Source organism: Oryctolagus cuniculus, chromosome 10 (assembly GCF_051225735.1).
Source record: "Oryctolagus cuniculus isolate XC-2025 breed Fujian yellow rabbit chromosome 10, ASM5122573v1, whole genome shotgun sequence".
NCBI classification, from domain to species: Eukaryota; Metazoa; Chordata; class Mammalia; order Lagomorpha; family Leporidae; genus Oryctolagus; species Oryctolagus cuniculus.
Window position 1 is genome coordinate 88,059,185 of NC_142876.1, and position 24,257 is coordinate 88,083,441.

A 24,257-nucleotide genomic window follows, 5' to 3' on the forward strand; every position below is an offset into this window, starting at 1 on the left:
GTGTCCATGGAAATGGTGACTCAGGAGGACCGGGACTATACTTTTAACAAGCACTTTGGAAACTCGGATTGAGGGGCACAGGTCACGAATGAGGTATCCTTAACCCTGACTGAGCATAAACAGTGACTGGGTGGGGCTGGGGGCACTTATTAAAAATACACTCTTTTTTTTTGAGGTTTTTTTTAACTTTTATTTAACGAATATAAATTTCCAAAGTATGATTTATGGATTACAATGGCTTCCCCCCCATACCGTCCCTCCCACCCTCAACTCTCCCCTTTCCCACTCCCTCTCCCCTTCCATTCACATCAAGATTCATTTTCGATTATCTTAATATACAGAAGATCAGCTTAGTATACATTAAGTAAGGATTTCAACAGTTTGCTCCCACACAGAAACATAAAGTGAAAAATAATAGATGATTTTTAAATGATGATGAAATCAGATCAGACCTATTGTCATGTTTAATCCCAGGGAGAGTCAAGTTAGGAGTTGATAATTTCTTTTTTTTTTTTTTTTTTACAGAGGATCAGTTTAGTATGCATTAAGTAAAGATTTCAACAGTTTGCACCCCCATAGAAACACAAAGTGAAATATATTGTTTGAGTACTCGTTATAGCATTAAATCTCAATGCATAGCACATTAAGGACAGAGATCCTACATGAGGAGTAAGTGCACAGTGACTCCTGTTGTTGACTTTACCAATTGACACTCCTGTCTATGGCATCAGTAATCTCCCTATGCTCCAGTCATGAGTTTCCAAGGCTATGGAAGCCCTCTGAGTTCTCCGATTCCTATCTTGTTTAGACAAGGTCATAGTCAAAGTGGAGGTTCTCTCCTCCCTTCAGAGAAAGGTACCTCCTTCTTTGAAGACCTGTTCTTTCCACTGGGATCTCACTCACAGAGATCTTTTGCGAGAGTGTCTTGGCTTTCCATGCCTGAAATACTCTCATGGGCTTTTCAGCCAGATCCGAATGCCTTTAGGGCTGATTCTGAGGCCAGAGTGCTATTTAGAACATCTGCCATTCTATGAGTCTGCTGAGTATCTCACTTCCCATGTTGGATCACTCTCCCCTTTATTTATTCTATCGTTTAGTGTTAGCAGGTACTAGACATGTTTATGTGCTCCCTTTGACTCTTAGTCCTTTCATTATGATCAATTGTGAACTGAAATTGATCACTTGGAATAGTGAGATGGCATTGGTACATGCCACCTTGATGGGATTGAATTGGAATTCCCGGGTATGTTTCTAACTCTACCATTTGAGGCAAGTCAGCTTGAGCATGTCCCAAATTATACATCTCTTCCCTCTCTTATTCGCACTCTTATGTTTAACAGGGATCACATTTCAGTTAATTTTCAACACTTAAGAATAACTGTGTATTAATTACAGAATTAAACCAGTCATATTAAGTAGAACAGACAAAAAAACTACTAAGAGGGATAATGTATTAAGTTGTTCATTAACAGTCAGGGCTATGCTGATCAAGTCACCGTTTCCCATAGTGTCCGTTTCACTTCAGGAGGTTTCCTTTTGGTGTTCAGTCAGTTGTCACCGATCAGGGAGAACATATGGTATTTGTCCCTTTGGGACTGGCTTATTTCACTCAGCATGATGTGTTCCAGATTCCTCCATTTTGTTGCAAATGACTGGATTTCATTGTTTCTTACTGCGGTATAGTATTCTAAAGAGTACATATCCCATAATTTCTTTATCCAGTCTACCATTGATGGGCATTTAGGTCGGTTCCAGGTCTTAGCTATTGTGAATTGAGCTGCAATAAACATTAGGCTGCAGACTGCTTTTTTGTTTGCCAATTTAAATTCCTTTGGGTAGATTCCAAGGAGTGGGATGGCTGGGTTGAACGGTAGGGTTATTTTCAGGTTTCTGAGGAATCTCCAGACTGACTTCCATAGTGGCTTGACCAGTTTGCATTCCCACCAACAGTGGGTTAGTGTCCCTTTTTCCCCACATCCTCTCCAGCATCTGTTGTTGGTAGATTTCTGAATGTGAGCCATTCTAACAGGGGTGAGGTGAAACCTCACTGTGGTTTTGATTTGCATTTCCCTGATTGCTAGTGATCTTGAACATTTTTTCATGTGTCTGTTGGCCATTTGGATTTCCTCTTTTGAAAAATGTCTATTGAGGTCCTTGGCCCATCTCTTAAGTGGGTTGTTGGTTTTGTTTTTGTGGAGTTTCTTGATCTCTTTGTAGATTCTGGTTATTAACCCTTTATCTGTTGCATAGTTTGCAAATATTTTTTCCCATTCTGTTGGTTGTCTCTTCACTCTCCTGACTGTTTCTTTTGCAGTACAGAAACTTCTCAATTTGATGCAATCCCAATAGTTGATTTTGGCTTTGACTGCCTGTGCCTCCCGGGTCTTTTCCAGAAATTCTTTGCCTGTGCCAATATCTTGAAGGGTTTCTCCAATGTTCTCTAGTAACTTGATGGTGTCAGGTCGTAGATTTAGGTCTTTAATCCACGTTGAGTGGATTTTTGTGTAAGGTGTAAGGTAGGGGTCTTGCTTCATGCTTCTGCACATGGAAATCCAATTTTCCCAGCACCATTTATTGAATAGACTGTCCTTGCTCCAGGAATTAGTTTTAGATCCTTGATCAAATATAAGTTGGCTGTAGATGTTTGGGTTGATTTCTGGTGTTTCAATTCTGTTCCATTGGTCTATCCATCTGTTTCTGTACCAGTACCATGCTGTTTTGATTACAACTGCCCTGTAGTATGTCCTGAAATCTGGTATTGTGATGCCTCCAGCTTTGTTTTTGTTGTACAAGATTGCTTTAGCTATTCGAGGTCTCTTGTGCCTCCATATAAATTTCAGCACCATTTTTTCCAGATCTGAGAAGAAGGTCTTCGGTATCTTGATTGGTATTGCATTGAATCTATAAATTGCTTTTGGGAGAATGGACATTTTGATGATATTGATTCTTCCAATCCATGAGCATGGAAGATTTTTCCATTTCTTGGTATCCTCTTCTATTTCTTTCTTTAAGGTTTTGTAATTTTCATCGTAGATATCTTTAACGTCCTTGGTTAAGTTTATTCCAAGGTATTTGATTGTTTTTGTAGCTATTGTGAATGGGATTGATCTTAGAAGTTCTTCCTCAGCCATGGCATTGTCTGTGCATGCAAAGGCTGTTGATTTTTGTGCATTGATTTTATACCCTGCTACTTTGCCAAACTCTTCTATGAGTTCCAATAGTCTCTTAGTAGAGTTCTTTGGGTCCCCTAAATAAAGAATCATGTCATCTGCAAAGAGGGATAGTTTGAGTTCTTCCTTCCCAATTTGTATCCCTTTAATTTCTTTTTCTTGCCTAATAGCTCTGGCTAGAACCTCTAGAACTATATTGAATAGCAGTGGTGAGAGTGGGCATCCCTGTCTGGTACCAGATCTCAGTGGAAATGCTTCCAACTTTTCCCCATTCAATAGGATGTTGGCTGTGGGTTTTTCATAGATTGCTTTGATTGTATTGAGGAATGTTCCTTCCAAACCCAGTTTGCTTAGAGTTTTCATCATGAACGGGTGTTGTATTTTATCAAATGCTTTCTCAGCATCTATTGAGATAATCATATGGTTTTTCTTCTGCAGTCTGTTAATGTGGTGTATCACATTGATTGTCTTGCACACATTAAACCATCCCTGCATACCAGGGATAAATCCCACTTGGTCTGGGTGGATGATCTTTCTGATGTGTTATTGCATTCTATTGGCCAGAATTTTATTGAGGATTTTTGCATCTATGTTCATCAGGGATATTGGTCTGTAATTCTCTTTTAGTGCTGCATCTTTTTCCGGCTTAGGAATTAAGGTGATGCTGGCTTCATAGAAAGAATTTGGGAGGATTCCCTCTTCTTCGATTGTTCTGAATAGTTTGAGAAGAATTGGAGTTAGTTCTTCTTTAAATGTCTGGTAGAATTCAGCAGTGAATCCATCTGGTCCTGGGCTTTTCTTTGTTGGGAGGGCCTTTATTACTGTTTCTATTTCTGTCTCAGTTATGGGTCTGTTTAGGTTTTCTATGTCTTCCTGGTTCAATTTAGGTAGGTTGCATGTGTCCAGGAATCTATCCATTTCTGATAGGTTTCCCTGTTTGCTGGCATACAAGTCCTTGTAGTAATTTCTGATGATTCTTTTTATTTCTGTGGTGTCTGTTGTTACATTTCCTTTTTCATCTCTGATTTTATTGATTTGGGTCTTTTCTCTTCTTTTTTTAGTTAGTTGGGCCAATGGGGTGTCAATTTTGTTTATTTTTTCAAAAAACCAGCTCCTCGTTTGGCTGATTTTTTGTAATGTTTTTCTTGATTCAATCCTGTTGATTTCTTCTCTGATTTTAATTATTTCTCTTCTCCTACTAGATTTGGGTCTGGTTTGATGTAGGTTTTCTAGATCCTTGAGGTGAATTGAAAGCTCATCTATTTGGTGCCTTTCCAATTTCTTGATGTAGGCACCTATTGATATAAACTTTCCTCTTAACACTGCTTTTGCTGCGTCCCATAAGTTTTGGTATGTTGTGCTGTTATCCTCATTTACTTCCAGAAAGTTTTTGATTTCTCTTTTGATTTTTTCTATGACCCATTGTTCATTCAGGAGCATGTTGTTCAATCTCCATGTGTTTGCATATGCTCTAGGGATTCCTGAGTTGCTAATTTCCAACTTCATTCCTTTATGGTCTGAGAAGATGCATGGTATGATTCTAATTCTTTTGAATTTGCTGAGACTTGCTTTATGGCCTAGTATGTGGTCAATCCTAGAGAAGGTTCCATGTACTGCTGAGAAGAATGTAAAATCTTTAGCTGTAGGATTGAAAGTTCTGTATATATCTGTTAGATCCATTTGGGCTATAGTGTCGTTTAAATCTACTGTATCCTTGTTGATCTTCTGTCCTGTTGATCTATTTCTGAGAGTGGAGTATTGAAGTCCCCCAGTACTATTGTATTGGGGTCTAAGTCTCCCTTTAAGTCCGTTAACAAATCTTTTAGATAAACCGGTGCCCTGTAGTTAGGTGCATATACATTGATAATTGTTATATCTACCTGTTGAATTGATCCCTTAATCATTATGTAGTGTCCCTCTTTGTCTCTCTTAACAGTTTTTGTGGTAAAGTTTATGTTGTCCGATATTAAGATGGCTACGCCCGCTCTTTTTTCATTGCTGTTGGCATGGTATATCTTTTTCCAGCCTTTCACTTTCAGTCTGTATGGATCTTTGTTGGAAAGATGTGTTTCTTGTAAGCAGAAAATAGATGGGTTTTGTTCCTTAACCCAATCAGCCAATCGGTGTCTTTTAACTGGAAAGTTCAGGCCATTCACGTTCAATGTGACTAATGATAAGTGGTAACTTTGCCCTGCCATTTGCCAAAGATAAGTTCTAATATATGCTTTGAATTCCCTGTGATCTTTTGCTGTGAGGTTTCCTTCCTTGGTTTCCTTCCTTTATCTTCTTTCATGTTGATGACCGTGTTTCTGTGTTTCTGTGTGTAACACATCTTTAAGCATCTTTTGCAGGGTTGGACGAGTGGCAACAAATTCTTTCAGTTTCTGTTTGCTATGAAAAGTCTTTATTTCACCTTCATTCACAAATGATAGCTTTGCAGGATATAATATTCTGGGCTGGCAGTTTTTCTCTCTTAGTACCTGGGCTATATCTCGCCATTCCCTCCTAGCTTGTAGAGTTTCTGATGAGAAGTCAGCTGTGAGTCTGATTGGAGATCCTCTGAGAGTAATCTGACGTTTCTCTCTTGCACATTTTAGGATCTTTTCTTTATGTTTCACTGTGGAGAGTTTAATTACAACGTGTCGTGGTGAGGATCTCTTTTGGTCGTGTTTATTAGGGGTTCTGTGAGCTTCCTGTACTAGGATTTCTCTGTCCTTCTCCAAACCTGGGAAATTTTTTGCTAATATCTCACTAAAAAGGCCTTCTAATCCTTTCTCCTTCTCCATGCCTTCAGGAACTCCTAGAACCCGAATGTTGGGTTTTTTAATAGTATCCTGAAGATTCCCGACAATATGTTTTAGATTTCTAATTTCCTCTTCTTTTCTTTGGTCTGACTGTATCCTTTCCTGTTCTCTGTCTTCTAAGTCCGATATTCTCTCTTCTGCTTCACCCATTTTGTTTGTAAGGCTCTCTATTGTGTTTTTCATTTTATCTATTGAATTCTTCACTTCAGTCACTATCACAGTTTCCTGTTGTACTAGTTGTTTCGTTTCATTTTGATTCCTCCTTAATATTTCATTTTCACGAGAGAGATTTTCTATCTTGTCCATTAAGGATTTCTGTAGTTCAAGAATTTGTTTTTGAGAACTTCTTAATGTTCTTATCAATTTTTTGAGATCTGCTTTTTGCATTTCTTCTATGTCATCATCTTCATAATCTTGAATTGGGGTGTCTTTTTCATTTGGGGGCGTCATGATGACTTCCTTGTTTTTATTACCTCGGTTTTTGCGTTTGTTATTTGGCATATTGGAGATATTTGGTTTCTTCACTGTGGTGCTTTTTCTTGTTATACTATGACTCTAGATTAAGTGGACTATCTGTTTTTGATGGAGCCTTAGGGCTTGAGATGGGTGTGGCCTGAGAGCTCTGTTTGGTGTGCCAAAGGTGACACTCCCAGGTTAGGCGTGGTAAACCTCTCTCTCTCTCTTTTTTTTTTGATTCAAAAGGGAAGTAATTCTGCACAGCTGAATGAAGTTTGAGGTAGTTAGCAGGCAAATGATATACCCACAGGAGCCAGAGATCGGAAGCTCTTTCCCAAGGACCACACAGGGAATCTGTTCGGCCCTCAGAGTGGGCTCAAATTCTCCTTCAGTCTCCCACTGGGTTGCCAAAGTTAAGGAATTGTAGCGTCTCTGGAGAGTGCTCATGTGAATTCCGTGAGTTCTCTCCCCCACCATCTCTTTTTTCACAGTCTCAGTTCAGTAGCACCACAAATTTACTAGGTCCTAATCTCCTGTTAATTCGCCCCACCCAGAGTCAGGTTTTTCTGCTGGGCTCAGGGCCGGTGCAGACCTGAGGTCGCTCTGCTTATGACGTATGTCCAAGATGGTGCCTGCTCTTTGTCTTGCTCGCCCTTGAGAGGTGAGCGGAGAGAGAGAAACCCGTGTCCGTACCAGTCACCTTTTTTTTTTTCTCTCTCTCTCTTCCAGTTAGCCTGGTGAACTTTTCCCCTCCGGGGGTCGTTCCCTCTAGTCTCCTCTCTCTGCTTGCCTGCCGGTGTCTCGGGCTATTGAGGTTTGGCTCACCTCGCGTTCCAGTGCTGGTGTGTTGAGTCTGCCGCTGGTGTCCCGAACTGTGGGCTCCCACGCTCTCCACACAGGTCCGCTGTGAATCACGCGTTCCGGAAGAGTTTCTTCTGCTGTTTCCTCCCCTACTCTTCCTTGAACCTGCAGTATCTCCACTTTTATTAAACTATCTCTCCCCGGACTATCAGTGCGCTCCCTTCCTATTCCGCCATCTTGACTCCCCAAAAATACACTCTTAACCACTCTTGCTCCCTCTCATATACCTTCACTGAAGATTTTTTCCCTGAACCTTTAAATGATCCGTATGTAATGATTTGTTTTTCTGCCTGGTGAAGCTCAAGGTAAAATATGCAGTTAGATTACAGTTAGCAACCCCTCTCCTTTGGTTGCCACAAACATAAATCCTGCCTAGATCCTGATCTTTCTAGGCTGAAGAATGAGACAGTCATTGGCTTTACAGCAATTTCAGATCTTTCACCATTTATACCATTTTTTTCCGTGATCTCTTTTAAAATGCCTACATGTTCAATTACAGACTTGTCTTCAGCTTTAGAGAGATACTTGACCGTAGTTGTGAGCATGGACTCCCTGCGCCTGAAACCTCCCTCTGCTGCCAGCTACCTGTGTGGGCCTCCGTAGTTTCTCTAACCCCACATGCCTCAGTTTCCCCACAGTGGTGTTGTGAGGGTTGTGTCTGTTTATAGGCGAGTGTTGGTGTTGTAGTTTTATCCTTCAGCACCATGTTCTGCACCTCCAGAAAACATATCCTCAGAAAAGAGGGAAGGGCTGCTGCGGCAGAAGAAAAACCAACTGGTGATTTTTTAAAATCCAACCAGTCCACATCAGCATTTGTGCTGGCTCGCCCTTGGTTAGCTTGGCAGTAACTGCAGTTTAGCATTTACATAAGTTACAAGTTGTGTTGCCTGGGTTCTCAGCTCCTCTCCTAAATTATAAGATGCTCTTCAAGCTTTCCAGCGAAATGAACTTGGGGTGATCTTTTCTTATTCTGGAACCAGTAAAGATCATTTTAAGTGGCAGCCAGCACCGACTTTCAAATGACTTCTTAGAAACGGGGGAAATTACACCATTTCCACTTCAAATCTTTTTTTAGTGAAGTGAAGCCAATTCTAAAAAGGCAGCCAGGGTCACTAGGATGAAAATTCTAAAGGCCATTTATATGGCACCGCTGTAACGATCCTGGAGATTGATCAAATTCTCCAACTTCCTCTAAAGCCCTAGGGTTTTGGTTCTTCATTTTGCAAAGGAAAATAGCCATGTGGCTTATCCTAAACAATATTGTTTAGTTGTACATAGGTTTTATCCTTTGTATAAATTGAACTCCCTATATTTCTGTTGCATGAATTTTTTGCCCAAAATTTTATTTTTCAAGTTCACCTTTGCTGTTAACTATAGTTTTTTTCATTCATGTACAGTTTTCCTTTGAATTGACCATAACTTACTATTTTCTTTTTGATGAACTTTTGGGTTGTGTCCAGCTTTTTGCTATTACAAACAATACTGTTAAAATAATATTTTGTATACACACATGTTAAAATGGTGAAGAGAAGTAAGAACATGATATATACATGCCTTGAAAGGCAGAGTGACAGAGAGGGAGCGAAATCTTCTATTTGCTAGTTCATTCCCCCAGTGTCTGCAATAGGCAGGGCTAAGCCCTAGAACTCCAGGAGCATAGAACTCCATCTGGATCTCCTACATAGGCAGCAGGGACTCCAGTGCTTGAGCCGTAGTCTGCTGCCTCCAGGATGCATTAGAAGGGAGCTAGATCAGAAGTGTGGGTGCTGTGACTCAGTCCAACGATGTGGGTATCCCAGGCAGGGGCTTAGCTTGCTGTGTCACAATGTCCATCACAGAGTGATGGCTCTTCCTGAAGGCGAGGAAGGGGAAGTGGCACGAGGAGAGGGATCAAGGGAATGATAACATTCTGCTTCAAAAAGGCAAGTGTGCATGTGTGTGTGTGTGTCTACATTTAGCTATGCATATGCAGAGACACGTATATATGTACTTTAAATTTTTATGTTGAGATAATTTAATAATAATTCACTTGTAATGGTAAGAAACAATACAGAGATACCACATATACTTTCTCAAGATTCACCCAATATTAATATCTTATATTACTTTATAGGATAATATCATAACAAGGTAAATTATGTTAATTCAATAATCTATAACTTGATTCAGTTTCACATATGCTTATTTGTGTGTAGGGATGTACATTCATTTACATATTTTTATCACATGTAGGATCATGTAACCACAGCTGGTAAACAAAACTGTTCTGTCACAAAAATCTTGCATATTTTCCTTCTATAGCTAGAGCCACCTTCCTCCTTTCTCATCTTCCTAACCCTGTGAACCATTAATATCTTTTCCATCTCTATAATTTAGTCACTTCAGGATTGTAGTATATATGAACTCATATGGTATGGAATCTCTCAAGATTGACCTTTTAAACCTCAAAATTTGCTTGAGATATATCTAAGTTGTAAGCATCAGTAGTATAGTTTTTTTTAGCTCCTTTTATTAAAAATTTAAGAGGCATAGAGAGAGAGAAAGAGAGCTCCTGTCTATCATTCCACATCCTAAAAGCTCAAAGCATGGCTGGGCCAGGCCAAAGTAGGGAGCCAGGAAATCAGGACAGGTCTCCAACATACTCCTTGTTCCGTCACTTGCTGCTTCCCACTGTGCACATAATCAGGAAGTTGCAGTGTGAGAAGAGTTGGGACTCAGATTCAGTCTCTGCGATATGGGATGTGAGGATCCCAAGAAGCTTCTTCACTGCTATGCCAGATATCCACTGTTACAGTCAGTTCCCTTTCGTTGTGTAGTATTCCACATACATTTAAATGTACCATTATAAAATGGAAAAAGGTAATCTTGTAATAGACGGTGAAGTTGGGAGGGAGGGAAGGAGGAAATTATGCTCTTAAAACTGCATATATAAAATTTATTCCCTTTATATGAATTTTAAAATAAAATTAATGAATTCATCAAAAACAGTAGAAGAGAAAATTTTTAATCATCTTTTCATACCACCCATTTTGAAATTGGTCAAAGAGTGTATTTTGTTGCTTGACTATGTGTAGACTAAACTCTTTATGTGGTCTTAGGAATCCAACTTTGAGATCTTGATTTCTGCTAACAATTGATCAGGCTAATATTGTGAATTATCTACCATTGTGGACAGGAAAAAAAGACACAGATTTTTCAAAGACAGTAAGGCCTAGTGTTGATCTGAGTTTGCATTTCGAAATTTCATGAGATGGGTGGGCTGGTAAAATATGTGGGCTAATAGCTGTAACACAATTTGAAAATCTTGACAAGATGCATAAGCCAGGGGTGGGGTTGGGGGAATCCTTTGAGGCTTCTGTCATTCCATCATCTTTAGTCATTCATCCATGTAAGAATTTATCCAACCATTCATCAAATATGTCTTAAGTGCCAACTGCAGGCATGCCAGCACTAGGATCTAGTTCATGCCATCAGTAGTGAAGAGTTTAATGCAAGAGAAAGATGAGACATTTTCAGTTCTCTCCCACTTGTAGACTGCTTATCCGTACCAATATTTCCAGTTCACAGGTGAGAAAACCAAAGCAGACAGGATGGAAACTGGTTACCCAAGGTCACATATTGAGAGATTGCAGGTCACTTAAAACACCAATGCAGTCTAATAGCTGCAACGATAGAATTCGCATACAGGAGTAGTTCTAGAATTGTGGGTCTCAAACCCAGAGGTGCAGTAGTTAAAACAATTCCTGGAAAAGCATGCTTCCTAGCAGGTTCTTGTGCACATGGTTTGCACATTGCCTCTGCAGAGTTTCTACTATTACATTGTGGGAGAAGAGTTGACTTTAATGGTGTGTTTTATTTAAAAGGATTTAAAGGAAAAAATGAAGAGCCAGTATGAGGACACACAGTCTTCCTTTACTCATTTTTCCCCATTAATTTCTCTAGTCTATCTTGGAAGACTGCCTTGAAAATTAGGGTAACAGACCAGCAACAAAAAAATAAGTTAACAAGGTTGGTAAGGGAAATATCTGAGCTTTCTGGAGAACAGCTGGGGCCTCTCTGCCCTGTGCTCCATTCTGAGATTCCTTTAGGAACACTTAACCAGGGTGCTATCTATTGCCCTACCCAGGACAGCACAGTCAGGAACAGTCTAGTTCTAGCCAGACTGAATACAGATAATATTTTTGAAAAAAAAAAATCACCTCTGTGCCTCTTGGGTGATGCCTCAAGCTGACGCAGGCAGAGATAAATGAACCAGGCCACCAGCTTTATAATTCAGTCTGCTGTGGAATACCAAACCACAGAAAAAGATGGCTTACTTTACTGGAACTTATTAAGTCAAGATCTCTCTCCCCTAGTCATACACACTTTTACTTTCACCAGTATTTCTTTCCAGTGGTAGATAAAGATGTCAGGGCACAAAAGGAGAAAGTGATGACGTAATGAGTTCAGGATCATTATTAGATGAAAATTAGATCATCTATGTATTAACAGGTTAATAAGAGCAGTATCCTAAAAGTTGATGGAAATAGATTATTAAAAAAAGGATGCATGGATTTAAAAAAATTTTGGACCAAAATATATTGACTTCTTAATTCCATTTCCCATGAGCTTTTTTAAGATATGCTCATAGCAGGAGTCAGTAACTGGGAATCTGAGCAAGAAAATGGGAGAAGCATCTGATCCTCCTTTGTTTTAGAGAAGAGGAAATTGCAATCCCAAGAGGCTGAGAATATTGTCCAAGATAAGCTGGTGCCTGGAAGCCCTGCTCTGTGAATGGCCAAACACTTTCTCCATGACACTGATGTCCCTCAATTCTGGCTGCACGTTGAAATCACCAGGGGGATGTTAAAAGCAAAGCAAACAAACCCAGACCTAAAGATGTTGATTTTCTGGACAATGGCTTCTGATCTGAAATGATGGCTGCGCATCAGTACTATTTAAGAATTACCCCAGATGATTCTAAAATAAAGCCAAGGTTGAACAGCACCTAACAGAGGTTCTCAAAATTTACTGGGTTTCAGAATCACTAAGGGTTAGGTCTTCAGAATTTATAATTTCATGTGCTTAGGGCAAGACTCAAGCATTTCCCTGTTGTACAAGGTCCTGTGTAATGCTGAGGTTCCTGGTCTCAGAACCAAACTTTGAGAAGCCATTGCCCTGAATAATGATGTAACAGTGAGTAATGGTTAGAAATGCCTGGACTGAAGTCCTACTTCCACCACCTGACAGCCAAGAAAGGGTGAGGAAGTGACTTACCCTCTAGTGGTGGTTCTCAGTTGGAATGAAGAATGGACTTCATTCCTCTCTCTCTCTCTCTCTCTCTCCTCTGCCTCTGGGGAGCATTTTGTAATATCTGGGATATTTTTGATTTTCACAGCTGACAGCCTGTCACAACCTGGCACCTGTGGATAGAGGCCAGGGATGCTGATAAAATTCCTACAATCCACAAGACAGCCTCCACAGCGAAGAACTGTCCACCCAAAATATCAGTAGTGTCAAGGCTGAGAAAACCCTCTCTATAGCTTTGCTTTACTTACCTGTAAAACAGGCACAAGGAATCATCTGGCTCACGTAATCACTGTAAGGATTAAATGAATTGCTTGGAAAGAAGTTGGTACTTGGCTCGTCAGTGACTCTTAGTTATTGAAGCAGGCTCCATATGTGCAGAGTCACTGGCCTGTATGTTAAATGCCAATTATTTTCATAAGAAATATGAGGGAAACTTTTTCCTTACCTGTATAAATGGTGCTGTTTGTGTGCTCAGTAGTGGGATGTGGCAGCAGATTGCTCAAGTGCAGGTGGTGAGAGAGTACACTGCCTGTGAGCTGTTTAAAAGTAATAGTGAATGGAGCTAAAATCAGTCTCATCTTTTAAAATATTTATTTGAAAGGCAGAGTCACAGAGAGAGAGGGGGGCAGGGAAGAGAGAGAGGGAGAGAGAGAGAGAGAGAGAGAGAGAGAGATCTTCCATCTGCTGGTTCACTCCCCAAATGGCTGCAACAGCTGGAGCAGGAGTTTCTTCCAGGTCTCTCGCGTAGCTTCAGGGGCCCAAGGTATTGGGCTATCCTCCAATGCTTTCCCAGTCACACTATCAGGGAGCTGGACTGGAAGTGGATAAAACCAGGACATGAACCGGTGCCCATATGGGATACAGGCATTGAAAACTTTGTAGGCAATGGCTTTACTCTCTACACCAGAGCGCCAGCCCCCAGCCCCAGTCTACTTTTTATTATCATCAGGTATCAGAACAATAAATAACATGATCAAGTAAATACTTTTTCCTGTCCTGTGGCTTATCACCTCCCCTGCCTCTACCCTCTTGTCCCATTGCTGTGACAGCTTAGTCAGAGGCAGGCAGGTGCCTAAGTGCCTTAAATGAATGAAAATTCTTCACAGAATTCAAGGAAATGTATATTAAAGAAAAACTATGCATCAATTTCAGGTTTTTTCACCAAAATAAATATCATTTAATTCTGTTTTCCAAAGTCTTAAAAATTACCCTCATATTAATCCATTTACCAATTTCAGCAACAAACTCTGAGGAAGGTACCAATGTTATATCCACATTATAGATCAGAAAGCTGAGAAGAGAATTGGTGGACGAGCTAAGGAACAGGAACCCAGGAGTCACATTCTGGTACCCAATGTCTTAGCAACAAAGCCAGATGAGCTTTGGTAATGTGCCACTGGCCATCCCAGATTACAGCTAAGGAAAACTGAAGAGCCATATGTCAGTTCTCCTAAAGCAGTAGGCTTCCTTCTATTAGCAAACAGAGCAGCTCCAAATGGCAAGAACTTTCCCCTAAGATACTCACTTTGGGAACACCTCACAGCATGTTCAGCTGTTGGACTCCCGTCTCTTAGCCCATTGGCAGATCCTGAGTCAGCTGACCAGCTCTCTAGCCGCAGAGTCAGGTGTCTGAATCAAGTTCTCGTTGACCTAATGAATGAATGTTTTCTGAATTCAAGCAAGGAAATGCTCAAAGGTCTGGCCCCCATAGATGTCTGTGCTTGTTGGTAGGCAGAAAGCAACATCTGCCATCCAGATCCCTAAGCTTTCCCCAGATGTTTTGGAGGATGCTTGTCTGTGGTTCGTTTGCCTTGGTGTAAGCAAATATGCTCTGGTGTGTTTTGTGCTGAATAATGGTTTTGTCGAGTATAATTTCAGAGATGAAAAACAGTATTGATCATTCTATTTTAGGATTTGTACAGAGGTATTGGAGCAGGATTTGGTAAAATGCAGCTCTGGGAAATATAATTCAGTCTCTCACGAAAATATTCAAGCTTCTATATTTGCTTCTGAAGACAACATAGGGAAATGGAACGTAGGAGTCATGGAAGACTGTAGTCATTAGCTGGGAACCTTCTAAATGCCAAATAAGGTTATAAAGAAAAGGGTTAAGTCTGGGACACTCACTCTTCCAGGTATGCCTTCGAATGTCTTCCCCAGCCCCTACACAACCACACAAAGTTCTGGGCAGGTGGTATTTTCCCATATGCTGGAATAAAATCAAAAATGTTTGAAAGGGTTTACCTGTTTTCCCATGAAGTGGTGATTAAGAAAAAAAAACTTGCCTAATATTTCCACAAGCTGAGCAACATTCAAATGTGTTTTCAGATAGCAAAAATTGTCAAAATTTTACCTTATTCTTCTTCTCAAACATTCTTTAGGATGCACTATGCATTTTCTGACCATCTTCAAAGTAAGCACACACCATTTATGTGCTACTTTTTGGCTTAAACAATGATGATTAGTTACAAAACTGGGCAAAATAAAACAGCTCTCACCAGTGTTGTTATTGATGTACTTTGTCCTTCTTGACACAAAATGGCCCCAATTCACTACTGTTTGAACTCTTCTGTCTTTGCTGCTTCACCTCTTCCAGATGTCTATGTATTTCTCTCTGGCCATCTTGTTTCCGTTCTACACTCAGCTCTTCTCATCTGCTGGAGTCCTGAAATTTTGAGAACTGTGCTTCTTAGAGTTGTTTTGAAGATTAGAATATTCAGTGAAAGTTCTCTTATGAGTACTGGCAAGAGTTACTTAGTCCTGATGAAGGTTACTTTCATTCATAAGTGTTCTGAGGTCTCAGAATAATGTGATCAAACCAACTTCAAGTTCCTATGGTTTTACTATTTGTAAATAAAATCAGTTTGCTCAGCTGTCCTTAAAAGGAAAACATTTGGGTCAGGTGATTTTAAATTTTACATTGAGCATCAAATTAGAAATACAGAAATGTCTTGAGCTAGTGAGGTTGATATTCTTATCCCAGATTCCAAGTAATGAGATGTTGGCGCCCAAGGTTAATGGATTTGCCTAAAGTAAAAATGAGACCTAGAGCAGAAGTACTGAAAATCTGTGTGTTATACTACTGAAGCTGGGACCTCATTCCAGACTAATTATATCAGCAACTCTAGGTCATGTGGCATATGGATTGATTTCTGGAGTTTCTATTTGGTTTCATTGTTCTACATGTATATTTTTATGCCAGTATTAGGCTGTTTTGATTGTAACCACCCAATAGTATATCCTGAAATCTGTTACTGTGATACCTCTGGCTTTGTTTTTGTTTTGTAAGATTGCCTTAGCTATTTGGGGTCTCTTGTGTTTCCATCTGAGTTTTAGCATCATTTTTTCTAGATCTGAGAAGAATGTTATTGGTATTTTGATTGGGATTGCATTGCATCTGAAGATTGCTTTTAGTAGTATGGATGTTTTGATGATATTAGATCTTCCTATACATGAACATCAATGATACTTCAATTTTTTTTGCTGTCTTCTATTTCTTTCTTTAATGTTTTATAATTTTCATTGTAGAGATCATTCACCTCCTTGGTTAAATGCATTCTAAGGTATTTAAAATGTTTTTTAGGTATGGTGAATGGGATTGATCTAAGAATTTCTTTCTCAGCCATGGCATTGTCTGTGTATACAAAGGCTGTTGATTTTTGTGTGTTAATTTTATATCCTGCCACTTTACCAAACTCTTATGAGTTCCAGCAGTCTATTGCTGGAGTCTTTTAGTTCCCCCATATATAGAATCATATCATCTGCAAATAGGGATGATTTGACTTCCTCCTTTCCAATTTGTATCCCTTTGATTTCTTTTTCTTTCCTAATGGCTCTGGCTAGAACTTCTGGGAATATATTGAATAGCAGCGGTGAAAGTGAGCTTCCCTAGTGGAAATGCTTCCAACTTTACCCCATTCAGTAAAATGTTGGCTGTGGGTTTATGATAAATTGCCTTGAATGTGTTGAGAAATGTTCCTTCTATACCCAATTTGCTAGGGGTTTTCATCATGAAAGGACTTTTGTATTTTATCAACTGCTTTCCCTGCACCTGGTGAGGTAACCATATACCTTTAATTCTTCAGTTCGTTAATGTGATGCATAATATTATTGAGTTGCATTTGTTGAATAATCCCTGCATACCAGGGATAAACCCCACTTGGTCCGGGTGAGTGTGTTTTCTACTCTAAAAATCCAAATAGTAACCTCCCTAAGGTATTCTAATATGTAGCCAAAACATAGAACCATCAGTCTAATGATCAGATCAGATTTCTTCTCTTTCTTTAGTTCTTCCCTTTCTTTCTTTCCTTCTCATCCCATCCATGAAGGCTTCCTCTCCTTCATTTTCTGCCTCCAAAATGCCTGTGTTCTGGGAGCAAAAGATATAATGAGAAAGCAGTTATCATTCTCACCTTCAAGATGCCGAATGTTTTCATAACAAATTAGGCTGCCTCCTGATCATAAAACTTACCTATGTTGCAGTGATTACAAAGTTATTACTAATTGCAACTGCAAAGAAATGACCTTTTTGAATAAGTGCCTGACTGTGTAATGGGCAGGCTGTATTGCAACAGGCATTCATTACCAAGGGTTGTGTTGGATTTTCTAATACAGTTGACCCAGAGTGTAACAATATGTATAATAACAAGCTTAGTTGCTACCTTAAGGTTCTAGAACCCATACATTTCAGTTGTATCTGGCATAGGGGTCATTCCATTCCCAGTATTATTCTCAGGCAACATCATAAGTTAGAATTCTCCTCTTCTTTGTCTGATTTTTGCAAGCAGTATGTGAAAATTAGGCTTTCTTCTCTCTATTATTTCCTCTACCTCTCTCAGCATTATTCCTCTGAAATAAATATATAAAGCAATGCCTTTGCATAATCTAGACATTTTGGATTTCCAAAACACATTGTCTATGCTCATATCTTTGTCCTTGGGCACTTCCAATAACCAAGGTACTGAGTGACATAGAAAGTCGAAGTAAATCATCTTTATCTTTCACAGCACACTCTGTCTCTTAAGAATGTGGCCATTGATTATTTGACTCTGGTCATTATGCCAAGGTTTGCCTTCATAAACAAACGAAAGCTGCAGTAGCTTTGGCGTGAATCCTACCTTTAATTCATACTACCTCTGGACAAAGATTTCCACACAAGGCCAGGATTCATTCCTTGTGCCAAGAAGAGAGCTATAGAGGAAGGTGCTTATCTTCCTAAATATCAGTTTTAAGAGGTAAGGATAGGATATTTCCAGTTCCTCTCCTCAGGCCCCCAACCTTTCCCTGAATCTTGGAATGTTCCATAGGATATGAACAAGTGAAGGAAGAATATGATATATCAGCTTCAGGGTCAAACCCACTGTTGTTTCCAGTCTTTGTCCTACATAGAAGATGTATGATCTTGAAAAGTTAATTAAGTTCTCTCTGTCTGTTTCATCATTCTTAAAATAACACTATATCTAACAGAATTATCCAAGAAACAAATTAGTGCATTTTCTGGTACCTGAAAAATGCAAAAGCTACATGTCATCCTTGTCGATTGTCAGCATCTTCTCCTGTTGTGTGACTCGCATTCCAATATTCCTGAATTGTTGAAGGAATCCTTGCTCTTCAGGACTGGAAGGGTTTCAGTCATATACCCTTTCACTCTCTTTTTTATAAAAAAAAAAAAATAGAAAGCCCCTAGCCCTCTTGGACAGTCTACATTTCTTTCATCCCTTTGAATGTTAGAGTTGCCTGGCAATTTCTCCTACAGCTGTTTCTTCAGTCTTTCTGGCAACACTTAATGAGACCTTTCTAAGGTAGGCCTTTCATCTACATTGCCAAGTACAGAGCCTTGTCAATAACGGGCACTCCATAAATATTTGTTGAATAGAAGAACAAATAAATGCAGCCAAGACATGCAAAAGTAATCGTGGCATTAAGCTAAAAATAAGGCAGCTTTGTTCCTCTATAGACATGCATTGGGGCTAAATTACCACGTCCCCTTCAGAGCATTGTTCCAAATCAGTCACTCATACAGAATTGTACAAAGCCCTATTAATCATAATACTATTATAAAACACAATGGTGGGAAAGGGGACTGTCTCCTCTGCCTTAGGCATCTTTCAGTTCTTACTGTGGCCAAAAATCCATCTAGACTGGAGCCAAGATCAAAGGGGAAACCCCTTGGCACTCTTCGCCCGGTGCTTTTGTTCAATGAAAATGGGCAGAAACCCAACTAGTTTAAAACTTTAGTGCCCACTGTTGAACCTTTAACAAGGTAAATTAGATCATTTTATTCCCATTTAGATCTACTCAGTGATGTTCTGTGTCACTTAAAATAAAACCCAGTCCCCTCTTCAAACTTAGTGTCAGTCCTGTCTACATTTTTCTTGGCTGTCATTTTCTCCCACACTTGCTCCCAGTGGTCACTCTATCCCTTAAGATGGAGGTCTGCAGTACTTTCTTTAGAAGATCCAGATAGTAAATATGTTAGATTTGGGGGCCATGCCTGGCACAACTACTTAACTCTTGGATTACTGTATGAAAGCAGCCATAGAAAATATATAAATATGTGCAAATGGCTTTGCTCCAATAAAATCATATTTCCGAAGTAGGTGATCAATGGGATTTGACCCATGATCCGTCATTTTTCAACACTTTCCCTAATATAGGACCTCTTCTTCAGTCTATCCTCATATGCTACATTAATTACTGTCACATAATTTCAGATTTGTTACTTACTGGACTTGGCCACTTGGATGCAGGCTTCAGGAGGACAGGACCTTTGTTTCCTGGACCATACTTTCTCCAACACTGAAGGCAGCTGCTAGCACACACTGTGTGTTCAGTAACGGGCCTTATTTTTTACCACTTTGGCCATCACTCAGCACCTGGACCTCCCTTCAGTTCACTGTTACCTTTCTGACTTGGTACTTGCCTTTTCTGTATGCCTAAAGCTTCCTTCCCTCTTTTTTCCTTACCTGCCTCTTCCTTTTATTCAGGTCCCAGATCAACTCACATCTCTTTGGAGTACCCTTTCCTGATCATGCTAAACAGAGCTTCCCAGCAACCTCAACCATTCTGTCCTACTTGCTCCATAGTACTTACTGAGAACTCAAATTGTTTTTTACCGAGTTCTATATCCTCCCCCATGACTCCAGAAAGTTTCTTAACCTCCTAAAAACCTAGAAAACTATTTGACACATAGATGGCTTTTCAAAAAATGTTTGTCTAGAACAGTGCTCTTCAAACTTTAATATGGTATGAATCACCCAAGGATGTTGTTAAAATGCAAATTCTGAATCAAGTTTGGGGAAGGGCTTTGAAATTCTGTATGTCTAACAAGCTCTCAAGAGATGTCTGTGCTGCTGATCCACAGACCAGATTTGAGCAATGAGGATCTAGTGAATTTTTGTGACTGCCGGGTAAAAGTACTCACTTTTGAAGGCTGAGGATCCTTCAAAAGCCATCTGAGGCAGTCTGAGTGAAAGATCAAAGTGAGGGACCAATCCCAACCTTACAAGGCACATCCAAAGCAGAATGAGTCAGGCAGATTTTCCTGAGTCACGTAAGTGGTTTTGTCCTCAGGCACTGTGTCTTCAATGAACAGGAACTGGCAATCTTTTCCACATTAAATTCATCTTGAAAATGCTGAATCATCATTGAGAAACCAAAAGGCATCTGTTGTCTTGCCATGTTCAGTTAGGTCTCCCTTTTTTTCAATCATTCTCTTGCTTATGTTAGGAATATTACTGCTCAGAACCTCCATTTGGTAACCTGAGAGAGCTCCTGTTTCTGCAGATCCGCTATTGCAGCATAGTGTTGATTAGACCTGAAAGAGGGCTCCCTACCTCGCAGCTGACAGGAAGTGTATCCAACAGGACAATGCAATATGGCAGAGTGATTAAGAGCTAGTCCTCTGGAGTCTGATTGCCACTTCATCTCTGTATGACCTTGAATGCAGTACCTACAGTTCAAGTGCTTCCGTGTCTCCTCCTTGAATGAGATAATAATGTTATGTGATTCATACAGCTGTGTGAATGAAGGGCAGTAATCCTTGTCAAGAGTATTGTACAACACATAGCACATGTACCTATTATTGACTGGTGTTAAAATTCTTATTCTATCAAATGTTACTGGTTATTATAAGTTATCTTACATTCTGAAATTTGCATAGTGACTTTGAATGTTATAATTATTACAGCTATTTTAATGTAACCATTGAAACATGGAATGCTTACTACATACCTGGCAAATCTATTAAGTACTACTTTTTCTCATTTAATTGTGAAGGTAAACTTATAAAGTAGATATTAGTATCTCCATTTCCATATGAGGCTTAGGATGGTGAAGAAATTTTAAAAATTGCTCAGTTAATAGAGTTGGAGTAAAGATTTAAGCCCAAGTCTTGTTGACTGCAGGGCTCCAGCTCTTAATCATAGTACTATCCTACCTTGCAAATGACTTCATACACGTAACTATAGAAAAGGTCTGGCTCCCAAGTACGAGATCTTTCTATCCAAATACCAACTCTTATTTTTTTAGATTTATTTATTTGAAAGTCAGATTTACACAGCGAGCAGGAGAGACAGAAAAAGAGAGATCTTCCACTCATTGGCTCACTCCCCAAATGACTGCAACAATGAGCCAGGTCAAAGCCAGAGGCTATAACTCTATCCATGGTTTCCATGTGGGTGGTAGGGGCCCAAGCACTTTGCAATCCTCTGTTGCTTTTCAAGGCACATTAGCAGGGGGCTGAATCAGAAGTAGAGCAGCCAGGTCTTGAACCAGCACTCATATGGGATGTTGGTGTCAGAGGCAACAGTTTAACCAGTTGCAGCACAATGCCAGTCCTTCCTCCTCCTCCCCAGCACCAGCTCTTTGGCTGTGAGTGAGCTAGTGCTGGTTGATTGTCACCAAATGTACTGCAAATGAGGCAACCCAAGTACTATTCTCATGATTTTCACTATTTGTTTCCCACTAGTTTGCTTGCTTAATGTTGCCCCTGTTGAAACGCCCTTTTTGATGGAGCTTCATAACAAAGAACATCGTCTGTTCAAAGCTTAAGGATGCTTCTTGGTGTCCAAGTTCTCTTTACCTTTCAGCTGCCAAGCGTCCCAGAATTCAGTGGTGTAAAATAACTGCAGATAGTGGAAGCAGGATCATAATATAGAAGAACATGTAGGTTGGAAAATACTCTTGTGGCAGTCTTTGCAAGGTGCAGTCACCATACCTTTTGACTCCACAGGTTCCATTTAATCCTACACATTTCTCCAAGCAACAGAGGATGGCCAAAGTGCTTGGAACCCTACCAGCCACATTGATTATCATACACCTTGCAGGAGGCCAAAACCTCTCTACATATCCCAAATATTCAGGAAGAGAGAGGTAAATCAATTATTTAATTCTTGAACACCTTCAGAAAAAAAATATTGCCTAATATGTAGCATGCTATGAAGCCATGAGCAATAATATTTAATGGAACCTCTTGAAATTTCCAAGAATCACTCCTCAGATAAAACCAATAGAGTCCTAAAGTGAGAAAAAGGTCACCAGAAAGAAACTTACTGAATAATTTTTTTCAAGTATGGGTGCCTTCAGGGCCACTCTGAACATGTATATAACTCTCACAATGCTAGGTAATAATATTCTAAGTTCTTTATAATGATGACAACTAGAACCCCTAATTAGCAAGTCAAGTTTCACCTCGATAGAAAGTGCTAAAGCATGAGTTCAGACCCAACTATTTAAGGCAATTCTAGCCTTTCAAGGATAATCTGGTGATCTCCCTTGGAGATCATTCAGTTTCAAATTCCCTTTATCGGTAAAGACCGGTTGTACCAGGTGATGATATACCAACCAGAGTTGTCTCATGTAAGTGTCAGCTCATACCAGTTACAGGGCCTTCAGGCAGGGCTGCATCCAGGAGTTCTAACAATATCATTGTGAATCTGTGTTTCTCCACTGTTTCGTTCTCCTTCTTCAGGTTTTGTTCTGATGTAGGCATTCCGCACCTGGTGAGAAAAAAACATTCATTACCAGCTACAAATTTATCTCTTATCACTTGAGCAATAGAGAAACAGATATTCAGTTACCTTTCTCTATCCATTTGAGGAAATATCACTTTTATCTCTTATCTAAACTCTAAACGTTCTCGGTTGGGTGACAACCAATTCCATTCCAATCAACCATTTTTAAACAGGGAAATTAACTAAGGTGATTGACTGACATAGACTTTCTCAAGCACCTTGGATTGCATGCAGTGGAGGAATGTTTTCCCAGGGAATATCAGGATGAAGTATTCAATGACACAATAATGGACACTAGGCAAGTAGAAACATTGGAGGCTGACTATATATTCAGTTTGCAGATAGATAATCTTGTAGCTGGCAGGAGTGATCATTATTCCATTTTTATCAGTTCCTTCCCTCTGGCTCCCTGTGTTCTATTATTGCATCTGTTCCTGCTTCCTTAGAGGGAAAGAGTTGACAAATTTATTCACACTAAAGTGTGAGTCACTCCATCACCAAGAATCTTTGCATTCTGCTTTCTCTAAAGAGCATTCACTCATTTGAATAATATCTATTGAGCATTCACTATGTGACGGGGCTGTGCTAGGTAAACACTGAAGATGTAGAGGTGAAATATGACAGGCATAATTTACATAGATTTGAGTATTATTAACATTGTAATGGAAAAACTAAAGTGTTTCTTTTTTAAAAAAATTAATCAGGGGGAGTGCAAGTGCTCAGCTATTTTTTACATTTGAGTTCATAAAAATTGCTTGGAACTTCTGTATGTTCCCCAACCCCAACCCCAATCCCAACCCCAACCCCAGAGCACTGCCACAACAGATCTGGAGACTCAAGAATATGAATTTTATAAAATAATTACAGGTGATTTTTTATATAGAGTGGACTTTAGTTATCAATGATGCATCAGCTTTTTTAAAGAATTACTTGTTTTTATTTGAAAGTCAGAGTTACACAGAGAGAAGGAGAGGCAGAGAGAGAGAGAGAGAGAGAGAGAGAGAGAGAGAGAGAAAGTCTGCCATCCGCTGGTTCACTCCCCAATTGGCCACAACATCTGGAGATGTGCTGATCCGAAGCCAGGAGCCAGGAGTTTCTTCTGGATTCCCCCATGCAGATGCAGGGGCCCAAGGATTTGGGCTGTCCTCTACTGCTTTCCCAAGCCATAGCAGAGAGCTAGCTTGGAAGTGGAGCAGCCAGGACTCGAACCGGTGCCCACATGGGATGCCAGCACTGCAGGTGATGGCCTTACCTGCTATGTCACAGTACCAGCCCCCCACAAAGGTGATTTTGATGTTTGTGGTTCAAGAATCTAATCTGATTCTTACTAATTTCACTGAAAAATATTACTCTGTAATGGCAACATTTTTGGAATCATAGGATTTCTCTCCAAAAAAGAGAATTCATTCCTTTTCCTGCAAAATGTACTGCATAAGCAGCGTCTCATCTGGCCTTTACATCTCAGTCCCAGCTTCCTACATGTTACATACGCAGACTGAATAAATGATTCCTCATAGCCATGTGACTGGTTACAGCAGACACCGTCAGTGCCCTACCCACCTCTCCATAGTATCAGTCTCTTCACTGATAGTTACTGCTGTGGACTTCTGTTTCTTTTGCCTGAGGATTTTGTCTGGCCATTTGAGTACACCTGACCCATACAA

General features: G+C 39.9%; 1 protein-coding gene across 8 annotated transcripts in view; it reads left to right on the forward strand.

Annotated features, from left to right (window-relative positions):
- LOC138843963 (uncharacterized) overlaps positions 1–24,257 on the forward strand; it is a 291,590-nt gene that overhangs the window by 197,096 nt on the left and 70,237 nt on the right. For 3 of the 8 annotated variants that reach the window (XR_016214239.1, XM_089305470.1, XM_089305476.1), the window contains one exon: positions 21,813–21,952. The exons of the other annotated variants lie outside the window; for them this stretch is intronic. The gene's annotated coding sequence lies outside the window, so the exon portion shown is untranslated. The remainder of the gene's footprint in view (positions 1–21,812; positions 21,953–24,257) is intronic. 8 annotated transcript variants of the gene reach the window in all.